Source organism: Rana temporaria, chromosome 1 (genome assembly GCF_905171775.1).
Source record: "Rana temporaria chromosome 1, aRanTem1.1, whole genome shotgun sequence".
Classification (NCBI taxonomy): domain Eukaryota; kingdom Metazoa; phylum Chordata; class Amphibia; order Anura; family Ranidae; genus Rana; species Rana temporaria.
In genome coordinates, this window is record NC_053489.1 from 302,641,709 (window position 1) to 302,667,456 (window position 25,748).

Consider the following 25,748-nt stretch of genomic DNA (forward strand, 5'->3'; position numbering starts at 1 on the left):
AGAAATTACACTTTGCTACAATGTAAAGTAGTGAGTGTACAGCTTGTATAACAGAGTAAATGTGCCCCTCAAAATAACTCACCACACAGTCATTAATGTCTAAACCGCTGGCAACAAAAGTGAGTACACCCCTAAGTGAAAATGTCCAAATTGCGCCCAAAGTGTCAACATTTTGTGTGGCCACCATTATTTTCCAGCACTGCCTTAACCCTCTTAGACATGGAGTTCACCAGAGCTTCACAGCTTGCCACTGGAGTCCTTGTCCACTCCTCCATGACGACATCACAAAGCTGATGGATATTAGAGACCTTGCGCTCCTCCACCTTCCATTTGAGGAGGCCCCACAGATGCTCAATAGGGTTTAGGTCTGGAGACATGCTTAGCCAGTCCATCACCTTTACCCTCAGCTTATTTAGCAAGGCAGTGGTCACCTTGGAGGTGTGTTTGGGGGCGTTATGTTGGAATATTGCCCTGCGGCCCAGCCCCTGACATGAAGTCATGGTTCCCTCAATGAACTGTAGCTCTTCGGTGGCGGCAGCACTCATGCAGCCCCAGAACATGACACTCCCACCACCATGCTTGACTGTAGACAAGACACACTCGCCCTCGAGTCCTGTGCATGTGCCCGGCGGGCGCGATCGCAGCCGGGCACCCGCGATTCCTCGTTACAGAGCGGGGACCGGGAGCTGTGTGTGTAAACACACAGCTTCCGGTCCTGTCAGGGGGGGGAAATGCTGATCTTCTGTTCATACAATGTATGAACAGAAGATCAGTGATTTCCCCTAGTGAGGCCACCCCCCTACAGTTAGAACACACCCAGGGACATACTTAACCCCTTCCCCACCCCCTAGTGTTAACCCCTTCACTGCCAGTGGCATTTTTATAGTAATCCTATGCATTTTTATAGCACTGATCGCTATAAAAATGCCAATGGTCCCAAAAATGTGTCAAAAGTGTCCGAAGTATCCGCCATTATGTCGCAGTACCGAAAAAAATCGCTGATAGCCGCCATTACTAGTAAAAAAAAAATATTAATAAAAATGCCATAAAAATACCCCCTATTTTGTAAACACTATAACTTTTGCGCAAACCAATCAATAAACACTTATTGCGATTTTTTAAATGAAAATTATATAGAAGAATAAGTAACAGCCTAAACTGAGGGGAAAAAAACGTTTTTTTATATATTTTTGGGGGATATTTATTACAGCAAAAAGTAAAAAATATTATTCTTTTTCAAAATTGTCGCTCTATTTTTGTTTATAGCGCAAAAACGAAAAACTGCAGAGGTGATCAAATACCACCAAAAGAAAGCTCTATTTGTAGGAAAAAAAGGACGCCAATTTTGTTTGGGAGCCACGTCGCACACCGCGCAATTGTCAGTTAAAGCGACGCAGTCCCGAATCGCAAAAAGTGCTCTGGTCTTTGGGCAGCAATATGGTCCGGGGGTTAAGTGGTTAAAAGGGCACATTTAAACAATTGTGGCCTACATATCCTAATATAGATTAACATATTTATTCTAACATTTGTGTACAGCTGACAGCATAAAAAACAACAGCCTTTAATCACCAAACAAAAATGTTGGCATGAAAAAATTGCAGCTACCGCTAATGAGAAGTAGCTGGCCAGGCTTAGTCCATAGTCTAGAAACATATAAATGTTATTACCATATTAGCATAAGCCATAGAAACATCACGTAATAATCCATTTTCACTATTTTAGTCCCAGATTCACTGTCCTTAGAGGCCGTTTGCAATATGTTTCTGTAGGAACGCCAAAGATTTAATTTATGTTGGTTTGAAAAACAGGTGGATCTTGACAACACAATTATGCAAGTGTTATTAATCAAGCAACAATTAGAACTTTACCTAAAAAAATACCCCAACAAAGATACAGTATGTACTTTTTAGTTAGGGTCATTTATATTTTGCTTTGTCTGGTATTTTTAAATCTCCACAATTTTTTTGTGTTTGTTTACTTATCTAGAAGTTGGCTTAGTTTGGTATTTTGTTCCTGATGCCATCTGTCGTTCAGATTTTCCTTTTTACACTGATGGAAATATCAACTTTTGTAAGAGCCTGAAAGATTTTTAATAAACATTGTAAAATACATTTTTACCTTAAACAAACAATATACTTTAAAAACAATTACAGCAATGTTTCAATGTATTTATTATAAACCGATAAAAAACATATGGCATTGATTTTGATTTATATATATTCCGCTGTGATGTTTTTTTTTTAAAACTGGAACAACTCTGTTTTAGTCCAGGTCATTATGTGACATCGCCGGTTGGCCCCACTCCATAGCTATTTAGTAAATGTCACACGGCGGGGCAGCCAGATCGCGGGAGCATTTTTGGTGAGCAGAACCTTTTTTTTCATTTTTTTTTCCAGTTCCGGTGGTGGCGCCGTCGTTTTGTAGGTAGATAGAGCAGGCAGACAGGCAGGCTAGTCAGCTAAAGTTACAGTGTGTAGAGGATATATATGCATCCCAGGTGTTGTATATATGTTTATACACTGTATAGTTTAGATAGATCAGCTATTCCTAATTTACTGACAGGCAGGCAGGTGATTGTGCTAGCTGCAGTATTCTCACGTGGTGTACTGCCTGTGTCCTCTGCAGTGTGCACCTAAAAACTATGTGGTGTGTGTACTGCCTGTGTTCTCTGCAGTGTGCACCTAAAGCTACGTGGTGTGTGTACTGCCCGTGTCCTCTGCAGTGTGCACCTAAAGCTATGTGGTGTGTGTACTGCCCGTGTCCTCTGCAGTGTGCACCTTAAGCTATGTGGTGTGTGTATTGCCGTGTCCTCTGCAGTGTGCACCTAAAGCTACGTGGTGTGTGTACTGCCATTGTCCTCTGCAGTGTGCACCTAAAGCTACGTGGTGTGTACTGCCCGTGTCCTCTGCAGTGTGCACCTTAAGCTACGTGGTGTGTGTATTGCTCGTGTCCTCTGCAGTGTGCACCTAAAGCTACGTGGTGTGTGTACTGCTTGTGTCCTCTGCAGTGTGCACCTAAAGCTACGTGGTGTGTGTACTGCCCGTGTCCTCTGCAGTGTGCACCTAAAGCTATGTGGTGTGTGTACTGCCCGTGTCCTCTGCAGTGTACACCTAAAGCTACGTGGTGTGTGTACTGTCTGTGTCTGTGCTATTTTTCTCAATGATTTTCATCCATATTGCAGGGACCAGACATTACATTAAAGCTGCAAGCAGTTTTAAATTACTTTTTTCTTATAGTATTCTCGTTTTGTGCAGGGACAGTTCTAAACACGTGCCACTTCACAGGCATACTATAGACACCCAGCAGGTACGATATTTAAAGGAATTTTTCATTTTTTTTTCACTTTAACCCCTTCCTTGCCGGTGCATTGTAAAATGACGCCGGCAGGAACCCTCCCTCGACCCGGGTGGACGTCATATGACGTCCTTTGTTCCCAGCGATCTAGGGAGCGCGGCACCGCTCGTGACCGGGCGCGCGTGCCTGGCGGCCGCCAGTGATCACGGCAGGAGTGTGGATCTGTGTGTGTAAACACACAGAACCACCTCCTGTCAGAGGTGAGGAGACCAATGCTGTGTTCCCAGTACAGAGGAACACACATCAGTCTCCTCCCCTTGTGAGTCCCCTCCCCCTACAGTTAGAACACACTTTAGGGAACATTTTAACCCCTTCAGTGCCCTCTAGTGGTTAACCCCTTCCCTGCCAGTCACATTTACACAGTAATCAGTGCATATTTATAGCACTAATTGCTGTATAAATGTGAATGGTCCCAAAAACGTGTCAAAAGTGGCCGATGTGTTCGCAGCAATGTCACGGTCACAATAAAAAATCGTAGATCGACGCCATTACTAGTAAAAAAAATTATAAAATAAAAATGCCATAAATCTATCACCTATTTTGTAGAAGCTATAACTTTTGCGCAAACCAATGAATATACGATTATTGCGTTTTTTTTTTACCAAAAATATGTAGAAGAATACGTATAGGCCTAAACTGAGGGAAAAAAAGTTTTGTTTTTTTAAATTGTGATATTTATTAACCTGCCTGGCGGTATCCCCGAGCGTGACTCGGCGTGTTTTTTTCATGCTGCGATCGGTATCCCCGAGTCACGCTCGGGGTAGCTGTGCAGAGTGTGCAGCGGCATGGCTTACCTGCTCGCAGCATCCACAGACAAGTTACTTACCTTGTCCCTGGATCCAGCGATGCCACCCCGCTGTGTGAGCGAGCGGGTCCTCCTCGCTCGATTCACAGTGTCCCCGTGTGCCGCCGATCTCCGTTCCCTGCGACGTTACGACGCACGGGGCGGAGAACGGCGCCAAATTCAAAAAAGTAAATAAACACAATACACACAGTATACTGTAATCTTATAGATTACAGTACTGTATGTAAAAAATACACACCCCCCTTGTCCCTGGTGGTCTGCCCAGTGTCCTACATGTTCTTTTGTATAATAAAAACTATTCTTTTTGCCTGAAAACTGTAGATTGTCCAAAAGTGTCCCTTTATGTCAAAAATGTTTTTAGAGCAGCTAGAAAACAGCGATAATAAATTATAATCACTTGCAGAATTGTGCGATAGCGATTTGTGGGGAAATACGTCATAAAAAAATAAAAGTAATGACAGCGACAATTCTGCAACTGAGCAAATTTCAGTGATTTTGAGTTGATTACATTATTGAATAATTTTTATTATAATTATATTATTATTTGTTATAATTATTTATAATTATTTATTATATTATAATTTATAATTTTGTTTTAAAAAAAAAATCATACCCGGGATGCCTACAAGACTCTTGTTTGGTCAGATTTAAGTGAGTTATTCCTAAAAATTACAGACCTACAGTATAAAACGCCAAATTTCCTTGCAAAATAATTGTACCGCTTTTGGTACGTAATTCCAGACAGAATTATACCGCCAGGGAGGTTAAATGAAAAAGTAAAAAAGATTGTGTTTTTTTTAAATAATGTCGCTCTTCTTTTGTTTATAGCGCAAAAAATGAAAACCGCAGAGATGATCAAATACCACTAAACTAAAGCTCTATTTGTGGGGGGAAAAACATAAAGATTTAGTTTGGGTACAGTGTTGCATGACCATGCAATCGTCAAAGTGCAACAGCGCTGAAAACTAAAAATTGGTCTGGGCAGGAAGGGGGTGAAAATGCCCTGTATGGAAGGGGTTAAGCATCATTAAAATCACTGCTCCAGAAAAAACGACCGTTTTTAAAACTTTTTATTCCATTGATACATGTTCCCTGGGGCAAGACCCGGGTTCTCAAACACGTTTTACGACAATAACTTGCATATTAGGCTTTAAAATGAGCACTTTTGAATTTGAACATTCGAGTCCCGTAGACGTCAATGGGGTTCTAAATGTTTGCGCGAATGGTCGGTCCGTTCGAAGGTTCTGGTGCGAACTGAACAGGGGGGTGTTAGGCTCATCCCTAATGGGTATGGGTACTATGTACCCCATACTCATTCACATGGGGGGGCGGGATCTGTTAAAGGGGGCTTCCAGGTTCAAATAAGTCCCCCACCAGCAGACCCCACAACCACAGCCCAGGGTGGGCTTTTGGACAGAGCCCCTCTGCCCCAAAGCACCCCACCCCGCCATGTTGAGGGCATGTGGCCTGGTATGGTTCAGGGGGGGCACTTGCTTGTCCTCCCCCTTTCCTGCCCTGCCGGGCTGCACGCTCGGATAAGGGTCTGGTATTAATATATTGGGGGAAACCCCAATGCCTTTTTTTTTTCTTGGCGTGGGGTTCCCCTTAAAATCCATATCAAACCCAAAAGGCCTGGAAAGTATTGGGGGGGGGCGTTATTTAACTCTTATGCCCTGTACACACGATCGGGATTCCTGGCGGTAAAAAGTCCGCCGGGAATCCCTGTTTTCCGTCTGGAAAACTGTGGTGAGAGCTTTGGCTGGGAATCCCGGCCGTGTGTATGCTCCATGCAGTGTTTCCCATTTTTCCTGCCATGATTCCCGGCGGTTTTCCTGTCAGGAAAACTGCCATAGAGCATACACACGGCTAGTTTTCCCGGCCAAAACTGTCATATCAGTTTTCCCAATGGGAAAACTGGTCGTGTGTACGAGGCATAAGTGAATTAACCAAAATGTTTGCATTCAGTTTGCATAGTAGAGACACCATATGATGCATGTGTTTATCCCCAGAACTAGTGTAAACCTTTTTATTGGACTGCTAACCTATCCAGCACATCTATGGCACTAGGTGCCTAAGTGACTTATATGAAGGTCCAATAGAAAGTCATGTGGGAGAAATAATGAGGTGGCTGCAGCAGCAATATGCGAGTTTAGAGAGTTTAGACAGAAATCGTTACTTTTCCATCACATAATGTAATGTGCAACCTTAGCAACCTATTGAGGGCCATCTAGCATTGTACGGTGTAATATAGTGGAGGTGGTTCTCAGAGAAGCATTTGGTAATTATACAGTAGGGCAAAAAAGTATTTAGTCAGCCACCAATTGTGCAAGTTCTCCCACTTAAAAATATGTCATCATAGGTATACCTCAACTATGAGAGACAACATGTGGAAACAAATCCAGACAATCACATTGTCTGATTTGGAAAGATTTTTTTTTGCAAATAATGGTGGAAAATAAGTATTTGGTCAATATCAAAAGTTCATCTCAATACTTTGTTATATAGCCTTTGTTGGCAATGACAGAGGTCAAACATTTTCTGTAAGTCTTCACAAGGTTGTCACACACTGTTGCTGGTATTTTGGCCCATTCCTCCATGCAGATCTCCTCTAGAGCAGTGATGTTTTGAAGCTGTCGCTGGGCAACACGGAATTTCAACTCCCTCCAAAGGTTTTCTGTGGGGTTGAGATCTGGAGACTGGCTAGACTACTCCACACGTGTGTGTGTGTGTGTGTGTGTGTGTGTGTGTGTGTGCCACTACTGCAGTTTAACCACTTCAGCCCTGGACCATTTTGCTGGTCAATGACCGGGCCACTTTTTGCGATTCGGCACTGCGCCGTTTTAGCTGACAATTGTGCAGTCGTGCGACGTGGCTCCCAAACAAAATTGGCATCCTTTTTTTCCCACAAACAGAGCTTTATTTTGGTGGTATTTGATCACCTCTGTGGTTTTTATTTTTTGCGCTATAAATAAAGATAAAGCGAAAATTTTGAAAAAAAAAGAATATTTTTTACTTTTTGCTGTAATAAATATCCCCCAAAAATGTATAAAAAACTATTTTTTTCCTCAGTTTAGGCCGATATTTATTCTTCTACATATTTTTCGTAAAAAGATGGCAATCGTGCCGCCCGGGTGTGAAAGCACTTATTGCAAAGAATGGGAGGCGGTTAATCAGTGCTTTACAGTCGCTATTTCTAGTTCTAAAACGCCTGAAAACTGCAAAAATCTGGTGCAGCTATACATTGTAGCCAATCAGTTTCTAACTTCAGCTTGTTCAATTAAGCTTTGACAAAAAACCTGGAAGCTGATTGGTTTCTGTGTAGAGCGGCACCAGATTTTACACTTTCCAGTAAATCAACCCCACCCTGTCTCTATAGATATCTTTCTACAATTGAAAAGCCACCTCACTTTATTTGCAATCTCTTTAACCTCCCTGGCGATATGATTCTTTCAGATTTTAGGTGCTGAAAGCGGTACCATTATTTTGCATGGAAATTTGGCGTTTTATATTGTAGGCCTGCAATTCTTAGGAATAACTCACTTAAATCTGTCCAAACAAGAGTCTAGTAAACATCCCCTGGGTATAATAAAATTTGAAACACAAAATCATAAATTATAATATATTAAATAAATATAAATAATTATAACAAATAATATAATAATAATAATAATAAAAATTATTACTTTCAGTGTTTGATGACGAATTTCCCCACAAATCCCTAACGCTCAATTCTGCAAGTGATTCTAATTTATTATCGCTGTTTTTTAGCTGGTCTAAAACCACTTTTGACATAAAGGAACACTTTTTGGTTGCTATGGACAATCTCCAGTTTCCAGTCAGAAAGAACAGTTTTTATTATATAAAAGTGCATGTAGGACACTGGGCAGACCACTAGGGACAAAGGGGGTGTGTATTTATTTCATACAGTACTGTAATCTATAAGATTACAGCAGGGCTCAAAATTTCAAGTCATGAGCTACTAGCCAGGGCTTAAAGTTACTCGCCACTATTTTCCCCACCAAACCCCTCCCCTGCCTTGCTGCTAAGTCCGCCCCTAAACACGCCCTCGCAAATTTTCTCATGAAATTACACTGTTAAATGTTTTATGCAGAATTAGGGTACAAAACAAATGTTAACAACAACAACAACTTTAACAATATTAACATAAAGCATATTTCATTGATCTGACTGTGATAAATAAAATTAGGACAACATACTGTATGATTGGCTACTAAAGGTACTGTACCCGAGTACAGTGAAAAAAAAAGAAAAAGAAAAAAAAAGCACCTGGAATGCATCTGGAAACGCATAAAAAATGAGCATGCAGAAATGCATTTGGAATGGCTTTGGAGGTCACATTTGTGATTTAATTGAGGACTTAAATCAAGCTGCCTCATAAAAAAAAAAAAGCATCAGCATGAAAAATGAATAACAAATGCACAATGTCGCACTACAAAAATGCACTGGTTCCCAATAGAATACATGCATTCCCATTTTGACAGAGCGCATGGGAATATGCAAAAAGTAGCGCAAGCACAACTTTCTCAAATTGTGTTGCACCAAATCGCATGCTACTGCGGTTACCATACGGCCTGCAACTGATGCGTTTTGGGTGCCATTACATATGGTTCTGCGCGCATCTCTCCAGGGCAGTACATTAACTTGTGGTACAGGAAACCAGCATGAAATGCGATTTTGCCGCAAGCCCGCAACACATTCTAGTGGCCCAACACAATTTAGCAAGCTGCACAGTGTCACAAATAGAAACCCCAATGCCTTTTTTTTTTCTTGGCGTGGGGTTCCCCTTAAAATCCATATCAAACCCAAAAGGCCTGGAAAGTATTGGGGGGGGGCGTTATTTAACTCTTATGCCCTGTACACACGATCGGGATTCCTGGCGGTAAAAAGTCCGCCGGGAATCCCTGTTTTCCGTCTGGAAAACTGTGGTGAGAGCTTTGGCTGGGAATCCCGGCCGTGTGTATGCTCCATGCAGTGTTTCCCATTTTTCCTGCCATGATTCCCGGCGGTTTTCCTGTCAGGAAAACTGCCATAGAGCATACACACGGCTAGTTTTCCCGGCCAAAACTGTCATATCAGTTTTCCCAATGGGAAAACTGGTCGTGTGTACGAGGCATAAGTGAATTAACCAAAATGTTTGCATTCAGTTTGCATAGTAGAGACACCATATGATGCATGTGTTTATCCCCAGAACTAGTGTAAACCTTTTTATTGGACTGCTAACCTATCCAGCACATCTATGGCACTAGGTGCCTAAGTGACTTATATGAAGGTCCAATAGAAAGTCATGTGGGAGAAATAATGAGGTGGCTGCAGCAGCAATATGCGAGTTTAGAGAGTTTAGACAGAAATCGTTACTTTTCCATCACATAATGTAATGTGCAACCTTAGCAACCTATTGAGGGCCATCTAGCATTGTACGGTGTAATATAGTGGAGGTGGTTCTCAGAGAAGCATTTGGTAATTATACAGTAGGGCAAAAAAGTATTTAGTCAGCCACCAATTGTGCAAGTTCTCCCACTTAAAAATATGTCATCATAGGTATACCTCAACTATGAGAGACAACATGTGGAAACAAATCCAGACAATCACATTGTCTGATTTGGAAAGATTTTTTTTTGCAAATAATGGTGGAAAATAAGTATTTGGTCAATATCAAAAGTTCATCTCAATACTTTGTTATATAGCCTTTGTTGGCAATGACAGAGGTCAAACATTTTCTGTAAGTCTTCACAAGGTTGTCACACACTGTTGCTGGTATTTTGGCCCATTCCTCCATGCAGATCTCCTCTAGAGCAGTGATGTTTTGAAGCTGTCGCTGGGCAACACGGAATTTCAACTCCCTCCAAAGGTTTTCTGTGGGGTTGAGATCTGGAGACTGGCTAGACTACTCCACACGTGTGTGTGTGTGTGTGTGTGTGTGCCACTACTGCAGTTTAACCACTTCAGCCCTGGACCATTTTGCTGGTCAATGACCGGGCCACTTTTTGCGATTCGGCACTGCGTCGTTTTAGCTGACAATTGTGCAGTCGTGCGACGTGGCTCCCAAACAAAATTGGCATCCTTTTTTTCCCACAAACAGAGCTTTATTTTGGTGGTATTTGATCACCTCTGTGGTTTTTATTTTTTGCGCTATAAATAAAGATAAAGCGAAAATTTTGAAAAAAAAAGAATATTTTTTACTTTTTGCTGTAATAAATATCCCCCAAAAATGTATAAAAAACTATTTTTTTCCTCAGTTTAGGCCGATATTTATTCTTCTACATATTTTTCGTAAAAAGATGGCAATCGTGCCGCCCGGGTGTGAAAGCACTTATTGCAAAGAATGGGAGGCGGTTAATCAGTGCTTTACAGTCGCTATTTCTAGTTCTAAAACGCCTGAAAACTGCAAAAATCTGGTGCAGCTATACATTGTAGCCAATCAGTTTCTAACTTCAGCTTGTTCAATTAAGCTTTGACAAAAAACCTGGAAGCTGATTGGTTTCTGTGTAGAGCGGCACCAGATTTTACACTTTCCAGTAAATCAACCCCACCCTGTCTCTATAGATATCTTTCTACAATTGAAAAGCCACCTCACTTTATTTGCAATCTCTTTAACCTCCCTGGCGATATGATTCTTTCAGATTTTAGGTGCTGAAAGCGGTACCATTATTTTGCATGGAAATTTGGCGTTTTATATTGTAGGCCTGCAATTCTTAGGAATAACTCACTTAAATCTGTCCAAACAAGAGTCTAGTAGACATCCCCTGGGTATAATAAAATTTGAAACACAAAATCATAAATTATAATATATTAAATAAATATAAATAATTATAACAAATAATATAATAATAATAATAATAAAAATTATTACTTTCAGTGTTTGATGACGAATTTCCCCACAAATCCCTAACGCTCAATTCTGCAAGTGATTCTAATTTATTATCGCTGTTTTTTAGCTGGTCTAAAACCACTTTTGACATAAAGGAACACTTTTTGGTTGCTATGGACAATCTCCAGTTTCCAGGCAGAAAGAACAGTTTTTATTATATAAAAGTGCATGTAGGACACTGGGCAGACCACTAGGGACAAAGGGGGTGTGTATTTATTTCATACAGTACTGTAATCTATAAGATTACAGCAGGGCTCAAAATTTCAAGTCATGAGCTACTAGCCAGGGCTTAAAGTTACTCGCCACTATTTTCCCCACCAAACCCCTCCCCTGCCTTGCTGCTAAGTCCGCCCCTAAACACGCCCTCGCAAATTTTCTCATGAAATTACACTGTTAAATGTTTTATGCAGAATTAGGGTACAAAACAAATGTTAACAACAACAACAACTTTAACAATATTAACATAAAGCATATTTCATTGATCTGACTGTGATAAATAAAATTAGGACAACATACTGTATGATTGGCTACTAAAGGTACTGTACCCGAGTACAGTGAAAAAAAAAGAAAAAGAAAAAAAAAGCACCTGGAATGCATCTGGAAACGCATAAAAAATGAGCATGCAGAAATGCATTTGGAATGGCTTTGGAGGTCACATTTGTGATTTAATTGAGGACTTAAATCAAGCTGCCTCATAAAAAAAAAAAAGCATCAGCATGAAAAATGAATAACAAATGCACAATGTCGCACTACAAAAATGCACTGGTTCCCAATAGAATACATGCATTCCCATTTTGACAGAGCGCATGGGAATATGCAAAAAGTAGCGCAAGCACAACTTTCTCAAATTGTGTTGCACCAAATCGCATGCTACTGCGGTTACCATACGGCCTGCAACTGATGCGTTTTGGGTGCCATTACATATGGTTCTGCGCGCATCTCTCCAGGGCAGTACATTAACTTGTGGTACAGGAAACCAGCATGAAATGCGATTTTGCCGCAAGCCCGCAACACATTCTAGTGGCCCAACACAATTTAGCAAGCTGCACAGTGTCACAAATAGAAATAGAGGGGGAGTTCACTGACAAAAATACACTTTCTGCTCCAGCTATCATCAGACTGGATGTAAAGTTTGCCATTGACATGAAAGGTTGGAGTGCAGAGGAAGAAATCCCTGACCTGGAACAAGCCTGCAAACACAGCTCTGAATGAGGACATGCCACATAACTGACCTCTAAGGACTCCACCACTCGCACAGAAGGCGCTAACATTTCCTGTCATGTCACTGATGAAGTTTCAATGAATGAATGGTAGCTCTGGAGGCACTGTAGAGTGGAGGTCAATCTAAGTTGCGGTGTGGTCACATCCCCGCCTCCCTGCCCGAGCCGAGCGGACCCGCCCAGCGCGAGTCAAGCCGAGCCAGCCCTCCTCCCCGCCTGAGCAGACACGCCCCCTTCTCGAGTCAAGCCAAGCTGATCCAACCCGCCTCCATGCCTGAGCTGAGAGAACACGCCCACCACCCGAGCCGATTGGATCCCCCGCTCAAGCCAAGCCTCCACGTCTGTACCCGCCCCAGCCAAGCCGAGCTAACCCGGCCCGCCTTCCCGCCCGAGCCAAGCAAGCGGACCTGCCTTCTGCCCGAGCCAAGTGACCTGCCATGCTAATCCATTCGCCCTCAACGTTTTTCCACTCGCCAAATGCGAGCAGGCAAGTGGAAATTTTGAGGGCTGGATTACAGTATACTGTATGTATTGTGTTTATTTACTTTTTTGAATTTGACTCCGATCTCCGCCCCGTGCGTCGTAACGTTGCAGGGAACAGAGCTCGGCGGCACACGGGCACTGTGAGGAGACACAGCTTGATCACAGAGTGGGGAGACATTGCAGGATCTGGGGACAAGGTAAGTAAACTCTGCCTGTGGACACTGCGAGGCGATTCCGAGTCTGGCTCATGGTTACCGCTTTTGGTGCTGAAACCCCCCCCCCCCCCCCGAGTCAGACTCGGGAATACCGCTGAGGGGGTTAAACTAGTTGAAAAACATGCATAACACAAGGTGTTTTTAAAAATTATACTTTATTTAAAAAAAAAATAATAATACAGTCAGGTGTTTGTTTTGTTTGTCTCAAATGGGTTGATTTACTAAATCTATAAGAGTGCAAAATCTGGTGAAGCTCTGCATAGCTTCCAGTTTTTTTTTTTTTTTGTCAAAGCTTAATTGAACAAGCTGAAGTTGGAAGCTGATTGGTTTCTATGCACAACTCCAAAGAGTAAATGTAAATCCCTAAAACAAAAATGTAATATATTTCAGCTTATCAGTTCTTACATAAGGTACCTGCATTCCTTTTTCAGGTTTTTTTACCTTTATTTTCACCTGATACACCTGAAAATAACACACTTCCTGTCCCTGGGTGGCTATGCACATTTCCCCTGTGTATCTATTGAGGGAGCACCAGTTGCAACCCAGGCTGTCTGCCTTTATTCATCTCTATTATATGGGGGTAGGAAGTATTAGTACTTTACAGGAGGAAGATAATATTGTTTTTGCAACCAGTTCATCACACAATAATTGATAAGGACAGCGCAGGGGGTATTTCCCTAAACTGGAGTGTGCAAAATCTAGTGAAGCTCTGCATAGAAACCAATCAGCTTCCAGGTTTTATTGTCAAAGTGTTTGTTAAAACCCCCCCCCCCCCAAAAAAAAAAAGAAAGAATGATTTCCTGGTCCCTTAAAGCAGATTAAACAGCACAGTGCTTGTGCTGTGTAATCTGCCCCCCTCTAGACTGTAAAAAAAACCTCCCTGAACCCTCCACTTGATGTATGCCCTTGTCTGTACTGATCCCAAAAATCAGGGCTACTGAGTCCAGATCACTGTGGTCTGATTGTGTCCCTTTGTCATATGCTGCTGTCCCCTCTGCTCTCCTTTCTCCCCTTCACCCCCTCCTTCCTGCCTGTCAGTTTGTGTCAGTGTATCTCTGTCTCTGCCCCCCTGTTGCCGCTATTAGTAAAATTTAACATTGTAAATGCACACTGCCAGCCTGGAATACCACACTAGAGTAGTCTCTTATAAAAAAAACAAGCTCTGTAAATACCATTTTGGTGCTGTCTTCAGGCCAGTTTCCAGGTTTCCAGGGCTACTGCAGGAGAGGCTGAGCAACCACGTGATCTCCACGGCTGATGTCAGAGGGAGATCCCGGCCCCTCCTGCAGAACAGGGGCGGATCCAGGGGGGAAACAGGGAAATCCCCCCCCCCCCCGAAAATATAACACTGACATGTTGTCACAGACAGTCCCACTCAGCTCTGCGGCTGCCTCTGCCGAAGTCTATCTCACATCAGTCAATCAACGGCGCTGAGAGAGAGACTCGTCTAGTGTAATTACACCACACTGACTGACCAGGAGGAGGAGGTGGGTGGAGCATCTTCCCTGCACTCGTTGCTAGTGCCTGGGCCGCTTGGCATCTAGCAACGAGTGACGTCAGTGAGTCACATCGGACTCGAGTCCCAGAGCCGACATGACAGGAGCTGGAGCTAGGGGAACAGTTGTTGCTTGCTGCAGCCTGCAGTTTAGAGACAGAGTTCTAAGCTCAGGTTTCGATGTGATGTGATGACAGTGAGTGTTGCTAATAATCAGTTCCAACTTCCTCTAACTGCACTAAAATGTCCATCGTCCACGGCCCACTGTCAGTAGAGCGCCAGAATTCTTCCTTCTCTGAGTTTGTGTTGGCTCCACCCACCTCCTCCCTCCTTCTTCTCCATCTTGCTGTCTGCAGAGTGTGAATACAGGAAGAAGACTTATTGAGAAGATTACTGGATCCATCCATCTCCACTCTATTGCTCCTGCACCAGAGCACCAAAATCTTTGACAGGTGACGTGGCAAATGACAATCCACAACATGTGTCAGGTGACGTGGCAAGTGGACAATCCGTAACGTGTGTCAGGTGACGTGGCAAGTGGACAATCCGTAAGGTGTGTCAGGTGACATGGCAAGTGGACAATTCGCAATGTGTGGCAAGTGGACAATCCGTAACGTGTGGCAGGTGACATGGCAAGTGGACAATTCGCAATGTGTGGCAAGTGGACAATCCGCAACCTGTGTCAGGTGACGTGGCAAGTGGACAATTTGCAATGTGTGGCCAGTGGGGCACAGAGCCCCACTGCCCCAAAGCACCCACCCCCTCCATGTTGAGGGCATGGGGCCTGGTATAGTTCAGGAAGGGGGGCGCTCGCTTGTCCCATCCCTTTCCTGACCTGCCGGGCTGCATGCTCTGATAAGGTCTGGTATGATGAGTCATAAATTCCAGTTAATAAAAATCTCGAAAAAAACAGTGTGGGGTCCCCCTCCAGGTCCATACCAGGCCCTTGGGTCTAGTATGAATATGGAGGGGACCCCCACGCCATTTTTTTCACAATTTTAACCGGCAATTCTTTTTTTTACATTCAGCAGGGAAGCCCGCTGACAGCCTATGACTCATCAGTTGTTAAGGGTATGGCAGCAGGCTTCCAGGCACTCTCCTTACCAACCAGCTATATACAGTGCAAAAAAAACTCAAATCGCTGCAAAATCACAGTAAAAATGCATGTCCAAAAATGCAGCAGGCACCACAAAAAGCACTGCAGAAATTCTCAAAAGCAACATACATAGATGTGAATCAAGCCTTTACAAATCTCCCCCTGCATTTCTGGCAAGATGAACATATATTTTATGTACTTGCTAAAAATGTTCTTAGCTTGAAAATAAAAACCAATGCAGCCACCACATCTATGGTCTCGTACACACAACCGTTTTCCTCGACAGAATCCATCAAGATGGTGGCAGAGCTTTTTTGCTGAGGAAAACGGTCGTGTGTATGTTTTTCATCGAGAAAACTGTCGTGGAACTCGATCAGAAAAAGTTCTCTTTTTCCTCGTTGGGAGTCTCAATTTCCTCGCCGGGCTGGTTTTCGACGAGAAACACGTTCGTGTGTGTGCTTAGAAACCCGCACATGCTCAGAAAGGTGGCGCCAGTGGAATAGAACTTCCCCTTTATAGTGCCGTCGTACGTGTTTTACGTCACCGCGTTTGAGAACGACGAGATTTTGTCTTGACAGTGTGTACGCAAAGAAAGCTTGTCAAGGTTCTCGACAAGCCTAACAAGAAACTCGTCGAGGAAAACGATGTTTCATTTACGACGAGTTCCTCGGTCGTGTGTACAAGGCCTCAGATTTGGTAAACTGAAATATATTACATTTTTGTTCTTGAGTTTATTTATACTTTAAGTCAAATCTTAGAATGCAAAACAGAGGCAAATTAGCCAGATCCCAATGTAATCCTTTATATGTATAATTGAGACATTTTTTACTTCACATGCGGGTGAATGTGGGCAAAACTAAACACATTAATATGATCTGTGGGAGAAACTCTTGCCAGGTTTTAAAAGTTTGCTCATCTCTGATTACTATCCATGGACATAGAACGTTAAATAGGATTAAAAAAACAATGGAACCTTAAATTCTTCACCAGGCTCTTGAACTTGCTTGCACTAATTTCGTCAATTGAAAAATGATTTAATTACTTCAGCTTTTACATATTTATTACCCCTATATACTAGGCCAATTTCCATATTTTTTGCTAAGGGCCTGTTTAATAACTTTAAAAAAAAATCAATGAAACAAATGTCTTTTTCATAATGTTGCTTTGCAAATATTATTTATTTTATGCAATGTTTAGACAAGAAGATTTTTTTTTTTACCATAGTTTAAAAAAATAAAAATGTTATGCTATAGTTAGTCCTGTTTAAAATTACACTGTAATTATTATTCTGGTACAAAGTACTGTAAAATAATGTATAAATTAAAAAATTGGTTTTCTTCTTTTAATGCCTTCACGCTGGCTGTATGCATATATGCAGCTTCTCAGCAGGTGGGCCTTACCGCAGAGTAAGACCCGCCCACATACGGACTTTATAACCATAATTCCATAAGTGTCATAAGCACTGCGTATTCATTTATTTTATTAAAGTTTCACATTGTTCACTTTATGCAGTTGGGACCTATTACAAGGTCCCTGTACACTTTACTATGTTTACCTCCTAGCCAGCTTAAGTGACTCACAGCAGTGAATCCTCACAGTGATCCATTTCTTATTGGTCTGCTCAGTCCAAAGTATCAGTCAGAATAAGGCCCCGTACACACGACCGAGTTTCTCGGCAGAATTCAGCCAGAAACTCGATCGGAGCCGTATTCTGCCGAGAAACCCGGTCGTGTGTACACTTTTGGCCGAGGAAACCGACGAGGATCTCGTCAGGCCAAATAGAGAACATGTTCTCTATTTCCTCGTTAGTCAATGAGGAAACTTGGCTCGCCGAGATCCGGCTTCGCGAGTTTCTCGGACGTGTGTACGGGGCCTAAGTCTCATACCAGGTTGCGGTGAAGACAATATACAATCAGCGCAAATATCTGCTAAACTATGTGCAAAAATATCTCACAATATTAATTAATGGCCTAAAATTGAGGCCCTCTTTGATTGCTGCCAACACCTTCCAGAGTGTGTCTACCAGACAGTCTCTCTGCAAATAATCAGTTCAGCGCATCCATTAATACATAGTAAAATCAATAAAGTAATACAAACTACTAGATGCAGTGTGAAACAGTGTCACAAAAAGTCCCAACTGTGAATATCTGCTCCCCCGCTGTTATAACTCAAAGTGATAGTTCAAATAATGTAATCCAGTGTGTTCATTGACCACCACCCTCTAGACAGATTGCCTGCACACCTCCAGACTATGACCCCACTACAGAGTCACAATCGCCTGATAAGGTCTCTCTCACAATGATGCTGGAATAATCCTGAAAGAAACGTCCCTGAACCATGCTATTCCTCTGCTGAAGTCTTAATCAACCATGTGTAACCATAGACTAAAAATGGAAAAAACATATTGCTCTCTGCTTCAAATGCATTCATGCTTCATGCAAATTTGAAGCAGAGAGCACTGTTTTTTCATTTGTATTCTATGGTTACACATGGTTGATCGAGACTCCAGTAGAGGAATAGCATGGTTCAAGGACGTTTCTTTCAGGATTATTTAAGGCATCATCTTGAGAGAGACCTTATCAGACGATTGTGACTCTGTAGTGCGGTCATAGTCTGGAGGTTAGTAGGCAATCTGTCTAGAGGTGGTGGTCCCTGAATACACTGGATTACATTATTTGAACTATAACTTTGAGTTTTAACAGCGGGGGGAGCAGTTATTCACAGTTGGGACTTTTTGTCATACCAGGTTGTTACTGCTGTGATTCCTACGACAAATAATAGTTCACTTTGCCATGCTTATTTGTAAAAAAAAAAGTTTGCAAAAATGTAGGAAACAGTGAATATAAATTATCAGTTTTAGAAACTCCAGTTCAAAAGTCCACCAAGTTTAAACAAGTCCCCCTCTCTGCTCGAACAATGTGCCCCCCGCACTAGTCGGGCTCTAACTGCTCTAATATCTTCTATTGCATCATCCCATTCTCTCTGCACCATTACAAGACATTTCCCTGTGCCTGTGTTCTGCCAAAAAACTGCACGATTCTACATGTATGAGCTCTGCTCCCGCTGCTCAGCTGATTGTCGGTGGCTCTGTCTCTCCTCTCTCCATCTCCTCCCCGGCTGACGTCAGCAGGAGGGCTCAGCCCTACCCACTGAAGCTATGAGCCGGAGACAGAACAGGGGAGAGGAATCAGCTGAGCACCTGGAGTAGAGCTCATACAGGTAGAATCGTGCAGTTTTTTTTACAGAACACAGGCACAGGGAAACTGGTGCAGAGAGGATGGAATGATGTAATAGAAGTGGGTTAACAACCACTTTAAAATGGAACTTAACCATTAACACAAATGTGCTGGCAAGTTTTTTTTGTAGGAAAGACTGTCTCTTTCACTTGCCTCCTAACAAACATTTATTAACTATACATGGACTTTGGCACATGCACAATATAGTCTAGCATCTGTAGGGAACCACATAATGAGATAATGTAACTCCAGAGTGCATAAGCAGGAGTTACATCATCGGTCACTCAATCTGCTAATGACGGAGGCAGGAGAAGATGGTTGCATTGGTGACAGAGTGGAGACAGAGAGATTCAGATCTCATAACGCCGGAGGAGACCATACCCAAAGGCCAATGTGCCATAATGTGCAAGAATGCTATGCATACTTGCACATTATGGCAAAAGCGGACAACATCCTTCCCTTCATTAAGTTCCCCTTTTAAAAATCTTTGTAATATTTTTTTCATGATGTTTACAAACATCACTGAATGAGCCAATAGGATTTCAAATATTGTAAACTATGCAAAGTTTTTTCCTATGTTTATATCCTTCTGTTTGTATTAATTACAGATACAATAATCTATGCTTGATGCCTCATTGGTAATATATTGCACCTGGCTTACTGAAAGACTGCTGACACGTAACAAAGAGAAAACCTTTTCACTCAAGGGGTATATAAAACACACAATAATCCTGTTCAGACGCATTACTAATCAGGAACGTGTTCAGTATTTTGTTAGCTACATCCTTTAAAATAAATCTCTTTTATTTCCACTGATTAAATGTTCAGATACTAGGTTAATTAAGGACAGTATAACAGTACCATAATTCATTTATTTGAGAAGTGATTTATTTTGACGCAAGTAGTGGATTGAAAAGATACTGAATGTTCTTTTCTCTCTTGATCATATAAACATTAGTTCAGCACTTTGCAAGGATCATAATGTCATAGAGCTTTAAAGCTGTCATATGTATAAGTCTTCCAGAGCCACTAACACTGTACAAAGCAAAGAGCAGAATAACACACGCATTGTTGAGTTCTCACTGTTCTTCCTCCTTAATGACATTGTTGTTGTTGTTATTATTATTATTGTTAAACCTTCACGACTGGTAAAGTTTGGTCTCATTTTATTATTAGTAGTAGTAGTAATATGTAAGTGGTAAGTTTACTGGAAAGTTCAAGAATGTATTACACATTACATTTGCTCCAAGACAAGTACAAGAATAAATATGTGCACAGTTGGCCTGATTTACTAACCATTTACTAACTAATCTTTGCATATGATTACACATTGATGATAAGTGAACAAGCAAACCTGTAGTTCAAGGTATATAGCCATGCTTTGCCTGAATATACATGCACAGGTTACAGTGAGCATGTGTAATTTAATATAATTGGTTTGCTATCAATCATCATTTCCTGGGCGTCGCCGGGCGGGATTTCTTGATCAGATCCACACTATTTAACACACAGCAGTGGATGTTTTATCCACATGCTGTCCATGGGAAGTGTTTGGTTGTCCTCACTGTTGCTGTCAATGGTAAGCTTTTCAATGATAATACTGGCCACACTCTAAGGAACTGTTTTAGCGACTTAATGACTAACTTAGCTAATATGGGAGGGTGTAATTTTACCTATTGCACCTCCACCTGTATACTTCTCATACAGGAGCGGTATATATACATGTAAAAAGGCTTTGGTTTGTTACACATATTCCTGCCTGGTTAAGCTTTTGAGGCTATGTCAACCTTAATTGTCTCTCCTCCCTTAGGGAATATCCTGTTCCCCCCTACTGGTGATTCAGGGGTGGTTTGATTCTATACCTTCAATTACTACCAGTTTCTTTGAAAACATATGTGTCTTGAAGGTTTTCAGGTAAATATACTCTGGACATAAAGTAACATACTTTGCAAATTTCCCTAATGGGTGGGTTCATTTACATATGTATGTATATATATATATATATATATATATATATATACTCCCCTTCTAGATCATTTGCATGACTCCTGGCCCGCTTTGCTACTACCATTGACGGCCCCAACAGTGTTTAAGGGAACTGTCCCCATTTAAAGGTATACCAAGTAACCATTATTACTGTTATCACTATCTTTTGCCATGAACGCATATGCTGGTCATGTGTCTGGTTAATATATTCACAACTTGCTACCTATATCTATCAACCAGGTGTATACCGGATGTGGAGACCGTCTCAGGATTTCCTATGTCCTCCGGGTTGGGTCGGCAATTCACCCCAGATTGCCCGGAGCCCTGGTCACCGATCCCCATGGTGAGACTTTTATGGGGGGTTCTTTTTACTAGGGGGGTCTTGTGGGATGAATGCCTCTCCTATCTTATCTGATATTTTATGATTTGCATTCACACTGTAATATTGTTATTAATGTTGTTTCTTTTTGTTCATAGTCTCATGACAACTTCTTATACATCATCTGACAAATTGTATGTATGGGTAATGCTCCCGAAGAAGCGGGTGATATAAAAAAACGTAAAACATGTCAAGCTTTTTTCAATATAATTTAGATGATGTTGATATTCTATGTACAATGATGGGATGTTTTTTAGGCACTTTATAGTTGTTATGACTAAAGAAGTGTATTCTATGAATATGTAAATGACTTATATGTTTTTTGTAATAAAACTTTCTTTATACTTTTCTAATTTTGACTGGAAATCAGTTGATATATAGTACAATCAAAGTCCAATCCCCAGCCTTCTGCCAAATACATATTTTAAACCTTGATGGGAAGAATGTACCGTGTGTAAAAATTTATATGCAGCATTTCTCCATATGGTTTGCTATCAAATCTATGCATCAGTGTCCATATGGAAAACTGTAACAGGCGCTCCTCGCGCCGTTCTTTTCCATAATGCATTCCACGCTGGAACGCATTGCGGTGACCCCGCAATTACATCATCGCACGGCACCGCATGCGTTCCACCGTGGAACGCGGAAGTGCGCCGTGAATCGGCAGTTTTCTTGAATTCAGTGCTTATGCACTGCACCTGTTACCTGCCTATAAAGGCATTCACAGGTCATAGAAACCTTGTTCTATTATTGTCAGCCATAGCTCGGCCATGTTACAACCTATGGTGCTTTAGATCCCCATGCTGAAACTTTGACCAGCCTGCAACTCCTTCATCTATGCTACAACATTTGCTGCAACAGACTGTCGTTGCCGGGGACAACCTTTTGAGACCTCCCTTGCTGACACTGCAAAATCCCTTGTCGCTACACTTGTAGTTCGATAGAAACATCTGCTGCATACTTTCCATCTAAAACAATTGCTGATATTTATTATGGCTTGTGGCTATTAACATACTACTTGGGATAGACTGTTGTGCTTATAACTGCTTGCTAAGGAATATCTTAAAGGGACATTTACTCTCAAATTACCTGAGCTATATTGCCTCTCATATGCAACTATTACTGTAGTTGTCTCTACAACTCCTATTTACTACGTGCTTGACATAAGTGCTACCTGCTTATGGGCCCTGCCCTAAACTTGTTGAACATGTTCGCTCTAATATTTCTTTGCTAAGGGTTGATGCTATTTCATAGCAATTGCCTTAGTGGCCTAATGCATCCCTATATGTGTAAATGATATGATGTAGAGAACCCCCAAACTCCTTTTTGACTGGAGTGATGCCTGGGGTCCCGTACTGATAATCACTTGCATATAGAGGTGCATTGGAATCTTTAAAGTATATATTATAATTTTAAACGCTAAGCTCTGGTCGCATCTTGTAATGCGTCCATCCTTAGTAGCTCAACGCCTTTCTTTATGTGAGAGAGAGATTATGTAGAGAACCCCCTAACTCCTGTTTGTCTGGAGTGACGCCTGGGGTCCAATACTGAATTCTCACATAAAGAAGTGCATTGAAATCCTTGCTAACCGCAGTTGTGGTTTACTCCGTTCATCAGAGCTGTTACAAAAACTTTAATTGTTTAAAAAGCATGAGAGAACCACATGTCGGGAAGAATTGAACTGCACATGAGCAGATCTTTGTGCATATGTTCAGAAGTTCAGGAACTAGTCAGTATACAAGAATCCATAGGCAGGACATTGATTACAAAGATAAATACACGTACATACAATTACTTTTTTATATGACAGCCGATTATTGTACATGTGAGTGATTTTTTACCTGATCTTGTTTATTTTATTTAGCAAACCCCTCACCATGTCAGAACAAACCAGTCTTACCATGTCTGAATAGACCAGTCCATAAACAGTCTGATAAAAAAGATCCAGTCAAATCGTGATAAAGTGAATTCCACTCCAGAGGTGTCAGCAACATTCACCATCACTCAAAGTGTTGTAGGAGACAGTGTCTGCTTACCAAATTACCATGACCCTCTTATTGCAAGAGAAATCATGTAAAGCATGTGTAATTACTTAAAATCACCAATACACTTCCCAGACCACTCTCATAGTTCCTAGGGTATGACCAATGGGCAAACATACTAGGGTTGTCCCGATACTACTTTTTTAAGACCGAGTACAAGTACCAATACTTTTTTTCAAGTACTGGCCAATACCGAATACCGATACTTTTTTTGAATGTCATGTGACAATTTTAAAAATGGGCATGACAGGGGGGCATTGACAGATGGATGGCACTGACAGGGGGCACTGACAGATGGATGGCACTGACAGTGGACACTGATGGATGGCACTGATGCATGGATGGCACTGACAGGGGGCACTGACGGGTGGATGGCACTGACAGGGGCACTGACGGGTGGATGGCACTGACAGGGGGCACTGACGGATGGATGGCACTGACAGGGGGGCACTGATGGATGGCATTGACAGGGGGGCACTGACGGATGGATGGCACTGACAAGGGGCACTAACAAATAGCACTGACAGGGGGGCACTGACGGATGGCACTGACTGACAGAGGGCACTGACGGATAGCACTGACAGGGGAGCACTGACGGGTGGATGGCACTGACGGATGGATGGCACTGACAGGGGGCACTGATGGATGGATGGCACTGATTGATGGAGGGCACTAATGACCACTGCTTTGTCCACTACATACTGATCAATACTGACTTGTCTAAACTCCTCTAACCTCTCTCTCTGGCTGACAGTCTCATCTGCAGATTGTGTGTACCATAAGCCTGGAGGAGGTGACGAGAGGGTGTCCGGAGGAGAGGGGGAGCCTGGAGGATGGGAAGACAGCATATCGTCCGGAGGCTAGAAGGAGGCGGGACCAGCCCCACCGTGATCGTGGATAGGCTAGCTTCACCCCACTATGATCACGGATTGGCCAGCCCTGTCGTGATCACGGATAGCCCCGCCCACCCCAGTACATGACCATTCACAGGGACACAGGAACATTAGGGGGGCAGATCCAGCAGTGACACACACTGCCTGGCATCCCCCTAAATTTATGCACCCGGCACCATCCACGCTACCCCACTGGCTCCGCCACCTCTCCATCCGCCGACTTCCGGGTATCGGATCAGGCATCGGGAGCATTTGTGCAAGTACAAGTACTCGCACAAATTTTCGGTATCGGTCCCGATACCGATACTAGTATTGGTATCGGGACAACCCTAAAACATACCATAACCAGTCCGCTAAAACCATCCAGTTAAATCGTGATGAAGTGTTCCTCAGTGAATTCCACTCCATAGGTGTCAGCAACATTCACCATCACTGCTTACCAAATAACCATGAACCTCTTGATAAAAGAGAAGTCGTATAAAGCATGTGTAATCACTCAAAATCGCCAATACACTTCGTAGATTGCTCTCTCAGCTCACCAATGGGCAAACATAAGCAAACATGGGCAAACATATCAGGACTTCAGCAGAGGATATTCTTGTGCAAAGAACAGAGAAATACCTCTCTATAGTGCAATAAAACTTCTAGTGTGTTTATTAAATATAAAAGTGCACTTACAAACATAAAACAAATGCACGTACACAGTAAAATCACCAACCCGGAATGGATTGACAGTTCTGGAAGTGCAATTACAATGTCACGAGGCTCTACCCGCTGCGTTTCATCATCAAAAGTCGTCTTCCAAAGCTAGGGGTGCCATGCTGCATCATCATCATAGATACAGAAAGAATATACGGTATCTGAAAATGCTACACCTAGTTGCTTGTTAGTTAATACAATCCTCCACACCCAAAGTCCTGCATTTTATTTCTTTGTAAACTACTCTATACTATTTACTTATATAGAAAGTAAGTTGAAAAATGTCCAAGGCATACTCTATTAATGAGATGTCAACAAAGGAAAAGCTGATAAAAAAGCACAAGCAACAAAACACAATTTTTCAGAGTATTTCATTTTGTTAACAAAAAGGAAAGAAATATTTTCAGATTTTTTTAAATCAAGAACTTTTGTTTAAGTGAATGTATAGCCAAAACTTTTTTTTTAACGTTTTGGACATAGTAAGGAAGGATTAAAACCCCTGTCAGTTTATTTTTTTGCTGTCTGTGTACCATTGGGCAAATTTACTTCCTGTACTAAAAATGCAATGAGAAAGGAGGAGAACTTCCCTATTTGACATTGCCATTTGCCAAGGTGACCCCATTGGAATATTTCCCCTTGTCTCTTGTTCTGAGATTTCCTCTTACTTTGTTTTCTTGTGACAATAGTCAGCAGTACAAATAAAGGGGTGATTCTCCCCAGTGGAGACACAGACTTAAAAAACTGACAACAGGTCTAACTCTTCTCTTAAAGCTTGTAGGAGGAGTTTTCATTCTCCTCTAATTGTCCTATGAGGCTGGGAGCACCCCTGACCCTCTGTCTGGACAGTGCTGATTGGCCCTGTAAGATAGACGCCCTGATGAAGTCACGTAATTGTGATGCTACGCATCGGAACAGACAAGCACCAGAAGTGACGTCAGGTTGCAAGCTCGCCACTC